Genomic DNA, 16,256 nt, shown 5'->3' on the forward strand with positions numbered 1-16,256 from the left:
AAATTACGTTTTCATATTGTTATAATCTGATAGACAGATAGGTGTCTATTCAAACAACTGTTTCTTATGGCGACTCGGCTGAAAATTCTGATACTGCTAGCGGAGCGCTCATCAATGCTATTTTTTGCATAACCACAAGCAGAGCCACCGAGGGTCAACAATTCGCGATTCTGTTCACGTAGTGTTACACATTTCCCTCCTTCTGCCAGCTACCGCTCACTGCTCTTCTAACAGACCATCTCTCCTGGTCTCCACAGATACACCAGCTTGATCACGCCCATCTCTGAAACAAAGCGAGGAAAATTCCGTCTGTCAGTACACAACTATTTACAAAAAGTCAAGTACCTTTTTGTCCCAGGCTGTTTAAACAACCAATTCAGTTTCAATAAAATTACTCCGTACTCTCGTGGACAGTCAAAATAATAAATAAAACTACAGGAAGCTAGATACGCCCTCTAATTTATCAAATTCCTTTCGATATTTCAAAACACGTTCCTATAATAACTCTTTAATCCGTGCGACTGCGGCGCACACACGCTTGTGCAGACAATGACCTCAATTTCGGCATAATTAATCTATCTCCCCATGGATGATTAATATGATACACTTCTCTCTCCGTGTGACACACACACGCTCGTGTAGACAACGACCTCAATTTCAACATGTGTCTCCTTATGGACGATTAATAAAAAAAAAACTACAGGGAGTTATCCACACGACCCCAGCGTCCTCCCAGGTGGCATGTCCGAATGGATCCGTATCCAGAAATGCACCACGAGGCCAGCAAGGATCAGCGAACTTCTTACTCCCAGAATTCAATTTAAATTTCAATTTAACTGCTCCGTAATTCATTTCAACTAATTACAAAAAATTAATTACTTAATCTCAGCGTGATATTTAACGACCCCGCATGTCGCGCCCCTCAAGGAGAGTCAGTTAACGCCTAGTTATCACACGAGAAATTCTGTCTTTTTTTCCACCCTTTTTCCCGTTAATGTCTCCAGGTGCGAACATCACGCACCTGATTTACTCACATGGAAAAATCCATCTAAAAAATAATCGGTCACTTTTTACGCACAATTGAATGTACCAGATTTCACGCAGTGATGTTAATAATTATTTCCAATTATTTTCATTCAGTTTTGCGGCTTCTTTGGTGGCCCTTATTTCGCAATTTAAGAAATCCTTCCTGACTGAGGTAAAGTTCAAATTACTCCAAAAGTCAGTTCAATCGCCGAAATTAATGCTTATAATTATTCTCAACTGAATTCAACTAAAATTTGTTCAGTTTAATAAGGAAATCCCTCCAGACTGAGGTAACAAAAACAATTTTTCTTCAAAAATTTAATTCAACTCTCAAGATTTAATTAATCTCTCCAAATTTTCTCGTTTGAATGCATAAAAACACAACTCTGAACAGTTTAATTCTCAACACAGCATTCAACATCGCTATATAAATACTCAGCCGATATCCAGCTAAAATGTTTCGTCAAGGTTCACGAACTGCTTAAAATAGTATTCTCATTTTCTTTTTTTTTAAAACTTAAAAAGAAAAAACCCTTTGTTTTCAGCTAAAAAAATTGTAATGCAATTACAGTCATAAATCATTATCATCAGAGCCAACTCGCTCTCAACAGAACTCAACGAATAGTCACTTTAAAATAAGTGAACAAAACTCTACCCTTGTATTAAGCTATTCTCGAAGTAGGATACTCATTTTTCCTTCTAATCTCACATTGGGTGGGTCATGGGGCCACATATCATCCCATTTCCGATTTCTCGTTCCCCAAGAGGCAGGTATTCCCATTTAATCTTGACCACATGTCACTCAAGGTCATTCGAACCCTTTGTCGTTGACCCCTGGTGACATCAACCAGAATCAAGTCAGGCTTCTGGCCCTCCAGAGATTTCTCTGAGCTGCTGGGTTGTCTCTTGATATCTTTGTAAGTCAGCATCGTTGAGAGGGCTGCTAAGGCCTTCTCCCCTTCATCGTAAAAAGTTAATTCCACCCTGATCTCTGCCACCATCATCACCGTTCCAGACGCAACCCCTCCTTGCTGTTATACTGCCTGCATCTCGGAATCCCTTTTACGTCGTAACTAGACATTTTTGCAAGGATTTATTTACACCCTCATGATATTAAAATATATGCAATATCAAACACTTCACAAGAAAGAAAAATTACAAACACCAACCGAATAATAATAAAGAACAATTTTTAAATCACCAAAAAAAATTAAAGCAAAAGCAATGAAAATTTTTCCACTTTCTCTCTTTCTTTTTTTTTTCTTTTCTTTCGAACTTTTAATTCAACAACAAAAAATAAACGTCAATTGGATTACAATTAATTGTTTTAGAATTAAAACCAATAAGCTTTCTCTTCTCTCTCTCCCTCTCTCCTTCTCACTCTCTCTCTCTCTCGAGGCTGATTGCACGGATAGCGGAAGAGATCCTGGTCACAGCACCAATTGTAACGTCTCCTCAAGAAGGTGGTTAACGACTCTTATTTCTCTAGATTCTCAGCACGTGTTGTCTAGATTTCTCGGAGGCTGTTATATGAATCTGGTATGCTGAAAGCGAATATCGAAGCAGCAGGCAGGAAGAAAGACAAACAATTGTAGTCTATCTACAGAAGCTTAATTTTCACAAAATTATGTACAAAATGATTTTACAATTCTCATTCAGATTTTGTAAGTTCTTTTCAAAGTCTCAACTCTCTTCACAGACAGTGACCGACGGATGGATGAGGTGGGGAGGGGTCCCCTCTCCAGGGAACGGCGGGTGTATACGACCTGTTCTCCCCGAATTCAACAATCAATCTGTTTAATTTTAGAGCGCATCGACCTGATGTGGGTGGGGTGGAAGTCTCCCCAGCCAATCAAATCACGCTAAGCCCCAACGATCTGAGACCCCATTCAAGATTAAAAATCACATAACCTCGAGGTCATCAACCATCACTCAGCCAGTGCAATATGTTCATCTAACATCCTCACATTTTCTGTTGTTGAGTTTTCCCCCAATAACAAAATATCTCAGGTCTCCAACCCCCCCAAAAAAACAAATATATCCATTTTGACAGTGAGTTAAAATATATCTATATTTATCTTCTCTATCTTAAATCTTTGGGTTATCTGGCATCACCCGGGAATACAAAGCTACCTCAGTGTAGTTCTAACGCTCCTCAATGTGGGATTACATTACACTATTTAATCGGTAGCCTAAACGCTTCCTATCGCCTTCAAGTAATTCAATTACTTAAGCCTGCTCCCTAAAGTAAGTGCCGATAACATCAAGTGGTGCTCTTGACAATCCAAACTGCTTCCCCACGATTTATTTATTACAGTTTTCTTTCAACTGGGAAATCTTAGGCCAAGCCTTTCTTATTCGACAGTTTAAATCCCTCCAAGACACTTTTGCTCAATACGCGACTTTCTTGTGCTAAATTACTCTCTCAGTTTGCCAATTTAATCACTGCGAGTTACTTCTAAATTACTTATCGCTCTTCTCTGTTATTCATGGCGGCCCCCTTATAGCTTTCTGTTTTAGTCCTTAGCCACCCCCAAGGTCGGTCCGCGACACAATCTGCCAACAGTGTGAACACATGGGGGCCCTCCATGCATCCACAAAGAAAACAATTGCACCACATGTCAACTAGGAGATGTCGCGCCAAACTCCAGTCTCTGTCCTATCCACCCCCACTAGTCCTTGGTGGAAGGTCGTCACACTACTCCTGGGACGGGGAGTCCCTTGCTCCCCTCAACGGTAGCCTCGATTTACTTCTCCCCATTTGCTGGAGCCAAGAGATAGGTATTGGATACTCTTCCTCCCATTCGCCCGACTCCTCAGCTGACTCTGCGGTCAAATGCCGTTCAACTCTTTTTTCCTCACGAGTCACGGCTACGCTTCGTGGCTTCCTATAGCTGGTGGAGTGGAACTTAGGCCCTGCATTTTCCCGTTCCAACTTTCCGCCCGTCTCTATATTTCTAGACTCTATAGGGGTCGTCTGTCTTAAATTGTCGCTTGGTGTCGTCCCTATAGTCGTCCAGAACTCTGTCCTCATCTTGTGTTTGACTGCCCCCGGGATCCTTATCTTTTTATCCGTCTCCTTCATCCAAACCTGGTCACCCTGTCTTAACTATCTAGTAAACGCTGCCTTTTTTTTCTTCTTGACCTTCCATCGGCCGTCGCCTTAGGGACCGTCCCTGATTCTCGAACCACTGGATCTGTAAGAGTTACTCCCTCCTTGTTTACGTTATAGCTCGCTACCCGGTTGACTTGGGATAATTTCTCTCCCTGTTCCTTGGTGCTGTCAGCTCTCACAGGAAGAGGGACAGACCTCGTGTCCCTTAGTGGTATCTCCACCCCTCCACCGTTAGCGTGTCTGGATTAAAACTCAGAGTGGCTCCCCTCGCTTGGAGCCAATCCTCTCCCAGAATTATTTCGTTGCACAGCCCGGATACCACATACAGAGGGAAATTCTCTTTCTTTCCGGCCACTCGTACGGATAGCCATACCTTCCCTGCCACCGACATCCAGCTACCGTTAGCCTGACTGAGCTCCAGATCCGACGGGTACAACCTTCTCCTCCCTACTACCGTCCGACAGATGTCCACATCTATTAAAGATATTAGCGCTTTGGTGTCAACCAGAGTCTTCACCTGCGTGGCTCCTATCGTCACATTACCGGTGAGTTCTCCCTTTTTGGTGAGTGGAGGAAACACCTCTTCCTCCGTTTCGGGGTTCTCTCCTGATATCCCGCTCCTATGAGCATCACAACTTGTGACAGTGGTTTCTTTCCAACCCTACCTGTCTGTCCTACCTCTCTTTCTCTACAGGTTCGCCGGGGGGGGGGAGGTTCTGATTCCTTCTCTCCAGATGATCTTTCGCCCTCGAGTGGCTTTTCCTCTGGTCAGGACAGTCCCTCCTAATATGTCCCAGGTCTCCACACTGCCAGCACCTGTGGGACTGTAGGAGAAGCGGTCATTTTTGCCCTTTTCTCTGACACGCGTTCAGTTCGGTCTTTACGATGCCCACTCTGACTTTCCTCTTCTGTCGGGGTGTCTTCTCATAGACAGTGGGGCACACACTTGACCGATGTCCCTCACCCTTATAGGTCCAGCATATAAGTCGAGTGGGCTTATATGACCTGTATCGGGGTTCTCCTGCCCTTTCTCTGGGGTCTCTTTCCATTCCCCAATCCCCTTTACCTCTGGCATTCGGCCTGGTCTCTGGACACACTCTGCCTTCCGCCTCTTCACTTCCACCTCAGGACCTTCCCCCCATTATTCGTGCTTGCAACCAAGCATGGTTTTTCCCACCCCTGCATGCCTCTTCTAGCTTGTCCGGGCAACTCTTCAGCACCTCCATCTTGGCCGTCTCATCTTGCAATGCATCTAACCGCGTCGATTAACATTGCCTGCATGGTGGCCATGTTCCAGTCCTCTGCAACCGGATATGCAAGGATTGCCAGTTCCTGCATGCGGTTGACTAGCCCATCTACATCCTCCCCGGTGGCCATCTTTATCCGGGATAGCTCTCTTACTGCTTGAACCATTGTCTTTTCGCTGCCAAACTTTCTTTTTAACCGTTCACGAAAATCGGCCCATGCTATGCCTGGGTTATCTTCTATGCCTAAAAACTTTGAGGCCGCCCCTGTCGCCCCATCGCAGGCCAAAAAAAACCATCTCCCTATCTGTCAGACCATATACTAGTCTCTTTTTCTCTACTGTCGCTATCCATTCCCCTACTCCCTTCGCATCTCCTCCATACGAGGGTATACTTATCCCCACAGTGGTCATTCCATCGTCATCTGTACCTCTCCCACTGATTGGTTTGATTCGCTTTCTCCTCGAAGACCCATCGCCTTTCCCACTCACGCTCTTTCTACCACCCAGCAACAAAACTACTGTCCACTCCGTGCAAAGTTGAAATTCAAAATTCTAAACACAGACCGAGCACCAAAACTGAGCAAAGAATGAAAAGGGGACCAAAAGGTGACTTACCCTGTCTCTTACTGTCTGCTCCTTCTGCTGTCTTCCGCCGCTAGGTGGCTGTTTACGCGAGCTGGCCTAGACCTTATAGTCGATTGACTACAGTCCGTGGTCCGGCTATCCTCTCAGAGTCTCTTTAAAAAAAATAGGAACGGTGTACTTTCTTCCGTTCGTTTTCTTTTTTTTTCAATTTTCCTTCCTTTCTCTCACAGGGAGATTTTGTGTTTTCGAGAGAGAAAAAAAAATTTGTGTGCATATGGAAATTCGTTCGCACGTCTCTTAATGAAATGAGATCTCCTGGATCATCGGCACCAAATTGTAACCCCTCCAGGGTAGCTCAGGTGCATAGGCTCATGGTTGAGATGCACCTGTAGCCGATATCTGTGGCGTCACTCGTGGTTTCGTCTAGTGGTCGAATTCATCTTCATCGTCGGTCACTCTCCGGTTCCGCTTTCAAATCAGCTTCCAAACGTCACCTGGACTATCGGAGAAATATATTGCATTCACAACGGCGTTTCCAATTAAAGAAAGTCAAAACTTAATTGGTTTTTCTTAACATAGAATTGATTATTGTTTTCAACTTTATAAATAATAGTTACACACTGGCCTAGTCATGCAACTTAGGTGGCTGGCAGTTTTCTTTCCAAGTTCTCCATTCTTCATCTACCGTCAGTCCACGGGAAGGGATCAGCTGCCAGAGGGAAAAGAAGACGCTGATTCACTAAGTGTCTTGTTTCTATCAAATCAGTAATTCCTCCTTCCACCTTTTAGGAGTTATTCTTTCTTTTTTCCTTTCCTCTCCCTCTCTTCTTTTATCCTATTAATTTGTACTCCCTTTCCTTTTTCTTCTTTTGAATTTCCTCCCTCTCTCTGTTTCCTTAATTTCTACTCCTCCTCTCGGCTTTATCTATACCAATTTTTAACCCTCATTGCACTGAGGTGTTAACTTATCATCAAATTAGAAGTAATTAGTCACCCCAGATCGAACAATGCCTGGCGGCGACCCCTCACCGCCAATTCCAACCCCAAGCTGTCAGCTAAGACGTCCGGGCCTCTTTCATATCGCTCAACAGAGGATTTAAAAACAACCTTTTCGTTGTTAACAGATATATAACAGCAATGAGATAAAACAATTATCATTTGTTTTTTTTCTTTCTGACAAAATCCCATAGACATTTCTGTTTAAAACATCAAACCATCATCATATACTAGTCTCGTTTTCTCTACATCATCATTAGAATTCAGCTGTGCGAATTCCTCTGAATTCGTGTTGACTAGCAAGGTCACTCGGCATCGTTCGGTTCCCATCGGGTCACAAGTACTAATTAGAGACTGTTCCACATGCCAGAAATACCAATCCAGTATCCCATCAGAAACATTATTCATGAAACCCCCTTCCTACTTATAGGAGTGTGTCAATACAGACATCTTCACTATGGAAGAAAAAGAATTCTTACTAGTGGGGGACCATTACAGCCACAGCCTCTTCATTCGGCGTCTCCACTTGATCACATCAGCCGCAATAATTCAAGAAATGAAACTCCTGTTTGAAGAACGAGGCTTTCCAGAGGTAGTATACAGTGACAATGGGCCACAGTATTCCAGTACAGAGTTTGAAGATTTTACCAAATCTTACAACTTCAGACACGACCTCATCACCCCATCACCCCCAGTCACATGGATTTGCAGAGAGGATAGTGGGTATCTGTAAAAAGTTGTTGAAAGCACAAGAAACAAACATAGACAGCCACTTAGCAATGATGGCTACACTGCTATCAGCTCAAATCAAGTCCCCAGCAGAGTTACTGAATGAAAGACTCATGAGGACCCCACTTGCATCGAGACAACTAGGAGATGAACACACAAAGCTAGAGTTGGAGAAGAACAAAGAAGAAACAAAGAAGTGGTATGACCAAAAGAATTGTCATAAACACACACAGTTACATACTGGTCAACAGGTTCATGTTCAGGACAAAAGAACCAAATTCTGGGAATCCAAAAAGATTGTGCAGATTGCTGCTGAGCCAAGGTCAACGCAGACAACATGAAGTGCCAGCACCAACTGAAAACTTGTGGCAGCACATACTGAGTTTCTTACCTTCACAAATCTATGCCAGCACAAGGCCCAAGGCCAGCCGATGGTTACCTATCAACCATTCCAAGCATTCATCCACCAGTTCCATTGACACCTGCTACTAAACTGCAAGCAGGGCAAACAAACCTATACAGAGGCTTGACCTGTGACATAGAACAAATGAACTATCCCCTGCCCCTTGCAAACTGCTTCCCGCCCATTACAGCCCAATGTACTTCTCTTCCAATAGGGAAGGGGATGTTGCAGTATTAGTATTAACAGTCCCATCCAATCCTCATCCCACTCCTCTCCCATATCCCTTCTTCCATGGTTTCAGGCTCAGGTTTTGTAGATTGAGGGAATAAAACATGTTTCATCATTCTCCTCTCCTTTTATTAATATCATAACATAGGGCAAAGGCCCCCCCCCCCAAAAAAAAAAGTAAATAAATATTTTTTATAGGGATTTACAACGGTAGGGGTGGAGGTTAGGCTTTCTTTTTTTAAATAAGGGCTAATCAAAGTCAATAATGCTTTCTGCTAGTTTGAGTGATCCTTTTAGCAAATCAGTGTGAAAAGTATTTGTGGGTTAGAGATAAGAAATATAACATTTAGCTGCTTGCATATTTACTCTCTTTCCTTCATTGTAATTTATAAGTCCAGAGTCACCACCTATTGATATTTATTATGCTTGTTTTTTATGTTCTTTGTTTTTGTCCAGAAAACTTGTAATTTTTACCAGCTACTAAGAGGTCTCTCATCAATATTGAATCAAAAACTATATAGTTCAATTATGGGGGCGGGGGGTTCAATAGTGAATGATTTTTAAAATAATAACACCATTAATAACCAATTTTCTTTCACAACCAAAAAGTTATAATTGTGAATTGGAGCAAAACAAACAAAGACAAAACAAAAGCACCAAATTTACAAACCAGATTATCCATTCAAATTTAGCAGCAAACAGTGTTTGATCAGATTCTGTCCCTGATATTAAACTTCATCAGTAATATAACTTTCTAACTTTATTGATTAAATTGTTAGGTCAAAGTACAGAATAGTTAACAAAGACCACACCCCCTCTTCATGTTAAGGATTGCTTTCTAAATAATAACGGTATATTTATTGTTGGGTACTCTTTTAATTGGATTAAATATTCATCGTTTAGTATTTATAAAGTACGAGAAAATGTTTAAAAATGAAATGCCATTATTATTGGTAATTATTAAAAAAAATAAATATACAAAGATTATTGGCAGACCTGTACGAGAGTGCCCACCTCCTAAAAATAAGTGTTTCCCACCTTTTTTTTTAAACTTTTTTCCGACGATTATATTTGTTCCAAACACAAATGACGTAAAGAATTTTCAAGATAAGAGTTAATCTTTTTTCTTTTGTTAAAAAATATAGATGCATACAACAATTGCCACGACTTATAAAATATTGCATTTAAATTTTTCACAAATAAGTAATTTTCCGGATATTAAGCAATGTAATTCTTTTATTGCTTAATATCTGGAAAATTTGCGGAAAATTTAAATGCGATATTTGTTTTCAGCCGAAAACCTATCAAAGTCGTCATTTTGAAAGAATAATGTTAAGGTGGAAAGTAAAATTCTATAAATATCGAAAAGTATGGTCACATGAAACCAGCAGAAAAATATCTTTTCTGTCTCATGAAAACTAGTTGCTGGCCCCTAATTTTAAATGTGATATTCATTTTCATGTGGCACAATGGAAGGTGTCCCTTTTGGGAGAGCTGGGGGGTTCAACATTAATGAACTTTATGCCTAACTTGTCTGTACTTGTGAGGTGCAGATGTATTAACCAGGTGCTTGTGATTTTGAAAATGTTCTGGTATGACTCAATGTCATGGGATGATATATTTCCTCTTTCGATATGAAGAAATAATGATTTATTACACAAAAGCTAAAATTAACGATGCAAATAATAACATAATAAAAATAAAATATAATAAAATAATTATTAATATAATTAATAATTGTAATGATAATATTAATTATCCAAATAATAACATATAATAAATATAAAATATAATAAAAATAATTATTAATATTATTATTAATTATAAGAAAATAAAAACACTTAACATATTATATAATAATAATAATAATAATAATAATAATAATAATAATAATAATAAATTATTTAATTAAAAGGAAATAAAAATAAAAGATTATATAAAATAATATAAAAAGTATTAAGAATTTGAATGTAAAACGTTTTTTTAGCGTCTCTGGAGACTTTCAAAAGATGGAACAAAAAAGTATTATTTTTTTTTGTTCTTTCTGGAACCGTCTCTAGCGATAACTATAAATAGCGGACGATCGCAAATTATAATCAATTGTAACTTGTTGGGACGCAATGAGAGGCGAACAACTATTATAACTCTGACCAAAGAAAAAACACAAGAAAACTCGAGTCGTTAAAATAACAGATGAACCAAACAAGATACAGAGAAAGATCTTTCATCAATAACTGGCAAATATAGATTTTTCTGAATTATATTTGACCAAAAGCATTTATGTTTAAATGATAAAAACAAACATTACTATAAAAACATTTACTCCTAATAGAAGGGAAATAACTAGAAAACAGAATTATCTCCCTTACACTATCGATTATAAACAGTTTATTAGACATTTCGCTTTCTTTAACTATTTTTGTTTTTTTTTTTTCTTCGCTAATAAAAATTGTTTTCCTTTTCAAATTTTCTTTTTTTACTCTTTTATTTTTCATTGATATGTTTGTGTTGTTCCATTATCTCTAGACTAGGAACACATCTGTAACATATTAATGTGAGCGTTCGTCAATCTGTAACAACCATAAACATATTATTGTGAAGACACTTTGATTTGAACTGGGAAATATGGGCAGAAAGGCTCTGTCTTCCGATACAGCTGGAGATAAGCATAAGGCCCGATTGAAATCTTTGCTGAAAGGCAAACAAGAACAAGTCACTTAAAATGCTTTGGGCCAGCTTGTGTACCTGCTTCATCCACAGATGCAGAGAAAAAGGTGGCGCACCTTGCAGATCAGTTAACAATACCTGAACCACCACAAGGAAAACCACTGGGGCAGCGCTCAGAGGCCAAAAACTGGCAAAACAACCTGACTTCCTTCATGTTAAAAGATAATGTTCTAGAAGCAGAAATTGTTTGGCAGTCACGACAGTCATGGAGCATTACTCTTGCTTATCTTGCAACACAAACAAACTGTTTCAACGGATGTTCCCAGACTCTGAAATTGGTAAAAAGTTCTCCTGTGGGAAAACAAAATGTGCATACTTGGTGAAGTATGCATTAGCTCCCTATTTCTATAAGAAAATGCTCAGTGTCCTTTCTAAACTAGAAACATTGTTTTCTGTGTCTTCTGATGAAGCCTTTAACAAAGTCATCCAAGAAGAGCAGATGGATCTCCTTGTAAGGTATTGGGATGATGAGGTGAAAGAGGTAGTTACTCGGTATTTTGGCTCAGAGTTCTTAGGTCATACCCGTGCTGCAGATCTATGTGACAAGTTTTTGAAAGGATTGTCACCTCTTAATCAGGCTAACATGGTTCAGGTTTTCATGGATGGGCCCTCCACAAATTGGAAGTTCTATGAAGAGCTTGTGAAGTTGCGTAATAAACAGGATCCAGACATTCCCTTGCTACTAAACTTGGCTTCCTGCAGCCTATATGTCGTACATGGAGCTTTCAAAACAAGAGCACAAAAAACAGGTTGGAAGTCTTCTCAGATCTCTTTATAATCTGTTTCATGATGCTCCAGCTCGAGTTGAAGATTTTGTTAATATTAACTGGCAGCACACAATTTCCTCGCAAGTTTTGTTCAACAAGATGGCTGAAGGATGCCCCTGTGGCAGAAAGAGCTATAATGATATGGCCAAATATTGTCAAGTATGTCAATGAGACATTAAAAGGTCCCAAAGGTAAGGTACCAAAGATTCATAGCTTCAACACTGTGCAAGCAGGTACAGAAGATCCTTTCATAACTGCTAAACTTCAATTCTTTGTCAGCCAAGCAAATATGCTCCAACCTTACCTACAAAAGCATCAAACAGATGATCCAATGGCAGTGTTCATGGCACAAGACTTAGCTTACATCGTACAAAGTGCCATGTCAAAGTTCGTTAAAAAGGATGTCATTGACACTGTATCCTCTTTGGCAAAGTTGGTCAATATAGAACTTGAAAAAGAGGACAACTTGCTACCGCCAAAGGATGTTGATGTTGGATTTGCTATTAAGGCCATCACAGAAAAGCTGCAAAAAGACTGGAAAGTTTCTCAATTGCAGATACTCTCCTTTTTCTCTGAATGCCAAACTTTCTTAATAGCAGCAACAGCAAAGATTTTGGAAAGATGTCCGTTGAAGTACCAACTAGTGAGAAGTTTGTCTGCCCTTCATTCAAGACACATGACCCTTCAGCCTGATGATGCAATTCGAAAATTTGAGAGACTGTTAGCCAAACTGCTAGTGTGTCGCCAATTCAAAGCAGATGAGTGTGATGTAGCCAAATGACAGTTTGATGTTCTTCTGACTGAAGTTCAGAATAATCACAAAGAAGAATTTGAGGCATACACCACTTGTCAGAAGTTGGACAAATTCTTCAAGTTCTTTGCTGAAAAGCCACACTACAATGCCCTGTGAAAGGTAGTGAAATTGGTTTTAGTGTTGTCGCATGGCTAAGCTGGCATTGAACGTGGTTTCTCAGAGAACAAAGATATCCTTTCCTGTAACATAGGAGAGGATACTGTGAAGACATTTAGAACTGTCTATGATGTGGTGAAGTACATGAAGTGTGAATTTCATAAGATCCGAGTCAGCAAAGAATTGCTCAAATCATGACAAAGGTATTCTGCCTTTTCGGAGGACCAGAAAAAAACTAAAAAAAAATAGTGAGGCTGAAAGTAATATGCAAAAATTGCTTTCTGAATTAAAGGAATGTCAGAAGAAGGAAAAGAGGCTACAGTCAGAGGCATCAGCATTTTTAGACAAGGCAGACAATCTCTGTTCAGAAGCTGAAAAAAGCCACAAGTGGAATCTGATTATAGAAGCAAATGCATTAAGAGCTAAAGGAAAAGAGAAAAAAAAGGAAGCAGATGAGGCTAAGAATGAGGCTGAAGTGATGACAAAAAAAACTGAAGTTGGGTAAATAGGAACTCCTTCATCTTGTCTCGGCCTTTTCGTGATGAAAGATGCAAACATTTAACTTTCTGTGATGTTGCCGTTACTCATGTTTAGTGTTTAGAACAGTTGATAAAGTCCTGGTAAGCATATCGTTTCCCCTTGTAATGCAAGAAAGTTGACTTGTGAATGAAGTCACACACTTTCTTTTTCCTTTGTTCTCATTGTTTTCGAACATTTCAAATTCTTTGCTGCATCTCAACGACATGACACATGTTGGATTAGTAGGATATTGTTTCATTTAATTGAACAACAAGCTGATGTTAGGTTTCCAAGAAAATCAATCCTTTTTCCATGTGTGTGTCTTGCTGAAAGCATTAATAAATGGGTGGAGAGGATGGTTGTAAGGGGAGTTTGGAGGCCATTATCAGGACTAATTCGTAAAATTATTTATTCGGTTGGTCAGGGAAATTTTACATTAGTCAGGGAATTTCAAACACCTATGGCTGTGGCAACCATGCATGTCTAGGGAATCTAAACTAGAATCAGGTGACCAGCCCTTCATGTGTTTTAAACTAACTTTACAACATAGTGTTAGCTACCTGTATTTTCTTTATGGCTCTTCATCAACTCAGGACTATACTATAATCAATCATGTCTCTGACAGCATAGTTGTAGCACTCTCCCTTGACAGTAAAGCCCAAATACATGTATTTGGTGACTTTAACGCCTACCACAGAAATTGGCTTGGCTTCTCTAACTACACTGACACAGCTGGTAGCATCATCTATAACTTTGCTATATCCCATTCCTTGACACCTAATATTCCCGACCCGTCTCCCAGATCGCCAGGACCAGCAAGCCTCGCTTTTGGATCTATTTCTGACAACAGTTCCTGAGGATTGTGTAACAAATACTCATTGCCCACTCGGGAATGCTGATCATGCTGTGATAATGATAGACATTACTCTAAACTCCCGACACTAAGTTGAAGAGCCGTTGCTCAAAAAACGACAAGAAACCTTACCAATCACCAATAGCTATGGCTAGCGATACTTTACCTGAGAGCACTTCGTTCAAGTTCCTTGGCTTAACAGGAAACATGAGTTGGAATAGATACATTGAGATCATTGCTAAGGCTGCTGCAAAAAAGGTGGGCTCACTCTATCGTGCTAGAAAGTTACTTACGCTTGAAAGTATCCTGTACCTCTACAAAGCTACCATTCGCCCATGTATGGAGTATTGTTGTCACATTTGGGCTGGTGCATCTGCTACTAGTCTCTCGCCCCTGGACAGGGTCCAAAAGAGAGACCCACCGATGTAATGTTGAATCCCTCTGCCTGTTTTACAAGTATTTTAATGGTAGATGCTTTGATGAACTACAAGCCCTTGTACCCCCTCGATGAAAATACCCCCGACAAACCCGACAAGCAGCGAAGTCCCACCCCTACACAGTTGAGATCTCTAGATGTAAGAAAGCCTTTTACTCTAATAGCTTCTTCCCCAGAACTTTGCAATTCTCTCTCAGTTTCCTGCTTCCTCGACTATACTGACATGCAGAAGTTCAAGTGTAATGTAAACAGACATCTTGCTGCTAAATAATTGCAAACACTCATAATGTAATATTAAGGAAAAGTTATAAAAAGACTAAAATGACTAGTAATGTTTTAGATTTTGACTCGCATAGAAAACCATTACTTACTTCTCATCCTCATAAGTATTCTAATAAAAATGATGTCCATAACCAAATAAGTCCATTCCCAAAAGAATCAAAAACTAAATGCACATACTGTGGTAGACAGAATCACGTGATATTAGAATGCAGGATACGAAAAAGAGATAATGAAGCAAGTACAACCTGCAAATTCCACGCAATTCACGAAATAAATAAAAATTCATCCTCTCCCTCACTCATCTCTCTCAAGTTCAGACACAAATAAAAAAATTTCCAAACTATTCCTACATACATACCAACCATTCATATCCGATGGTTGTGTTTCCATAAGATACCCTAATAAAATCACACCTGTAAAAATCTTACGAAACACAGGAGCTTCTCAAACATTATTGCTAGAAGGAGTTTTACCAACATGTTAAAACCTTATAATTAGGAATGATATAGAAAAAAAAAAAACAAGGCTAGTTTTTACTTTAAAAACTATTATAGATATTATGAAACGGAACACTCAGTATGACAATGAAACAAGCTTAGTTACTAAAGAGAAAGACATGTCACAGCAATTAATTAAAAAACTCAGAAATCCTATTAAATCTAAATAACAAACTTCAACATTTATCCTATGAAAAGAAAAAAGATATATATGCTTTTGGTCTATCAGTTCAGAGATCTCTTTTTCCAGATGTTAATTCACCATGCATTCTCGTGCTTAATCCAGATGGAACTTACAGATTTGTGACAGACTGTCGAAAAATTAATGAAAAATGCTCCAACAATATTTCAAAGAATGATGCATTCCTTACTACAGGATATTCATGGATGTGAAGTTTACATCGACAATGTGATCGTGTACAATGACACTCGGAAAGAACATTTAGATATTATAAAAAAAAAAATTTAAATTACAAAATGCCAACCTGTGTATCAATCTCAACAAAAGTAATTTCTGTTCAAGCAAAAGTTGACTATTTGGGTCATACTATCGACTATCGGTCAGTGTCGAGTAACACTTATCTCCGCAAAAGTTGATGCTATAACAAAATATCCTGTCCCAACAAATAAAAAAACAAAAACAACTAATGAGATTTCTCAGTATGGCTGGATTATATAGAAGATTCTGTAAAAACTTTTCAACATTAGCAAGTCCTCTCTGGGGTATATGTGAGAGGTGGGGGGGGGAGGTACCGTTAAAGGCTAGGTTATGGTTAGAAACAAACAAAAAAAAGTAATACACGACGTACTGGGCGTATCTGCATCACTCTTTGAAAAAGAAGAAGGAAAGGATGGCTAGCTCATTTATATACCCGAAGGGCATTTTGGGAAGGCAGGGCATGATGGGAGAAGCGATTTTTTTTTCTTGTCTCTTCCT

The 16,256-nt window shown here is 39.5% G+C and overlaps 1 pseudogene across 1 annotated transcript; it reads left to right on the plus strand.

Moving 5' to 3' along the window:
- Positions 1 to 11,260: 11,260 nt before the first annotated feature.
- LOC145260252 (uncharacterized) lies at positions 11,261 to 16,025 on the plus strand (annotated as a pseudogene). Its single transcript, XR_013864254.1, has 2 exons — positions 11,261 to 12,591; positions 12,676 to 16,025. The product of XR_013864254.1 is annotated as an uncharacterized LOC145260252 (transcript).
- Positions 16,026 to 16,256: the final 231 nt, after the last annotated feature.

This window comes from Euprymna scolopes, chromosome 36, assembly GCF_053919585.1.
Source record: "Euprymna scolopes isolate OS-2025 chromosome 36, ASM5391958v1, whole genome shotgun sequence".
Classification (NCBI taxonomy): Eukaryota; Metazoa; Mollusca; class Cephalopoda; order Sepiida; family Sepiolidae; genus Euprymna; species Euprymna scolopes.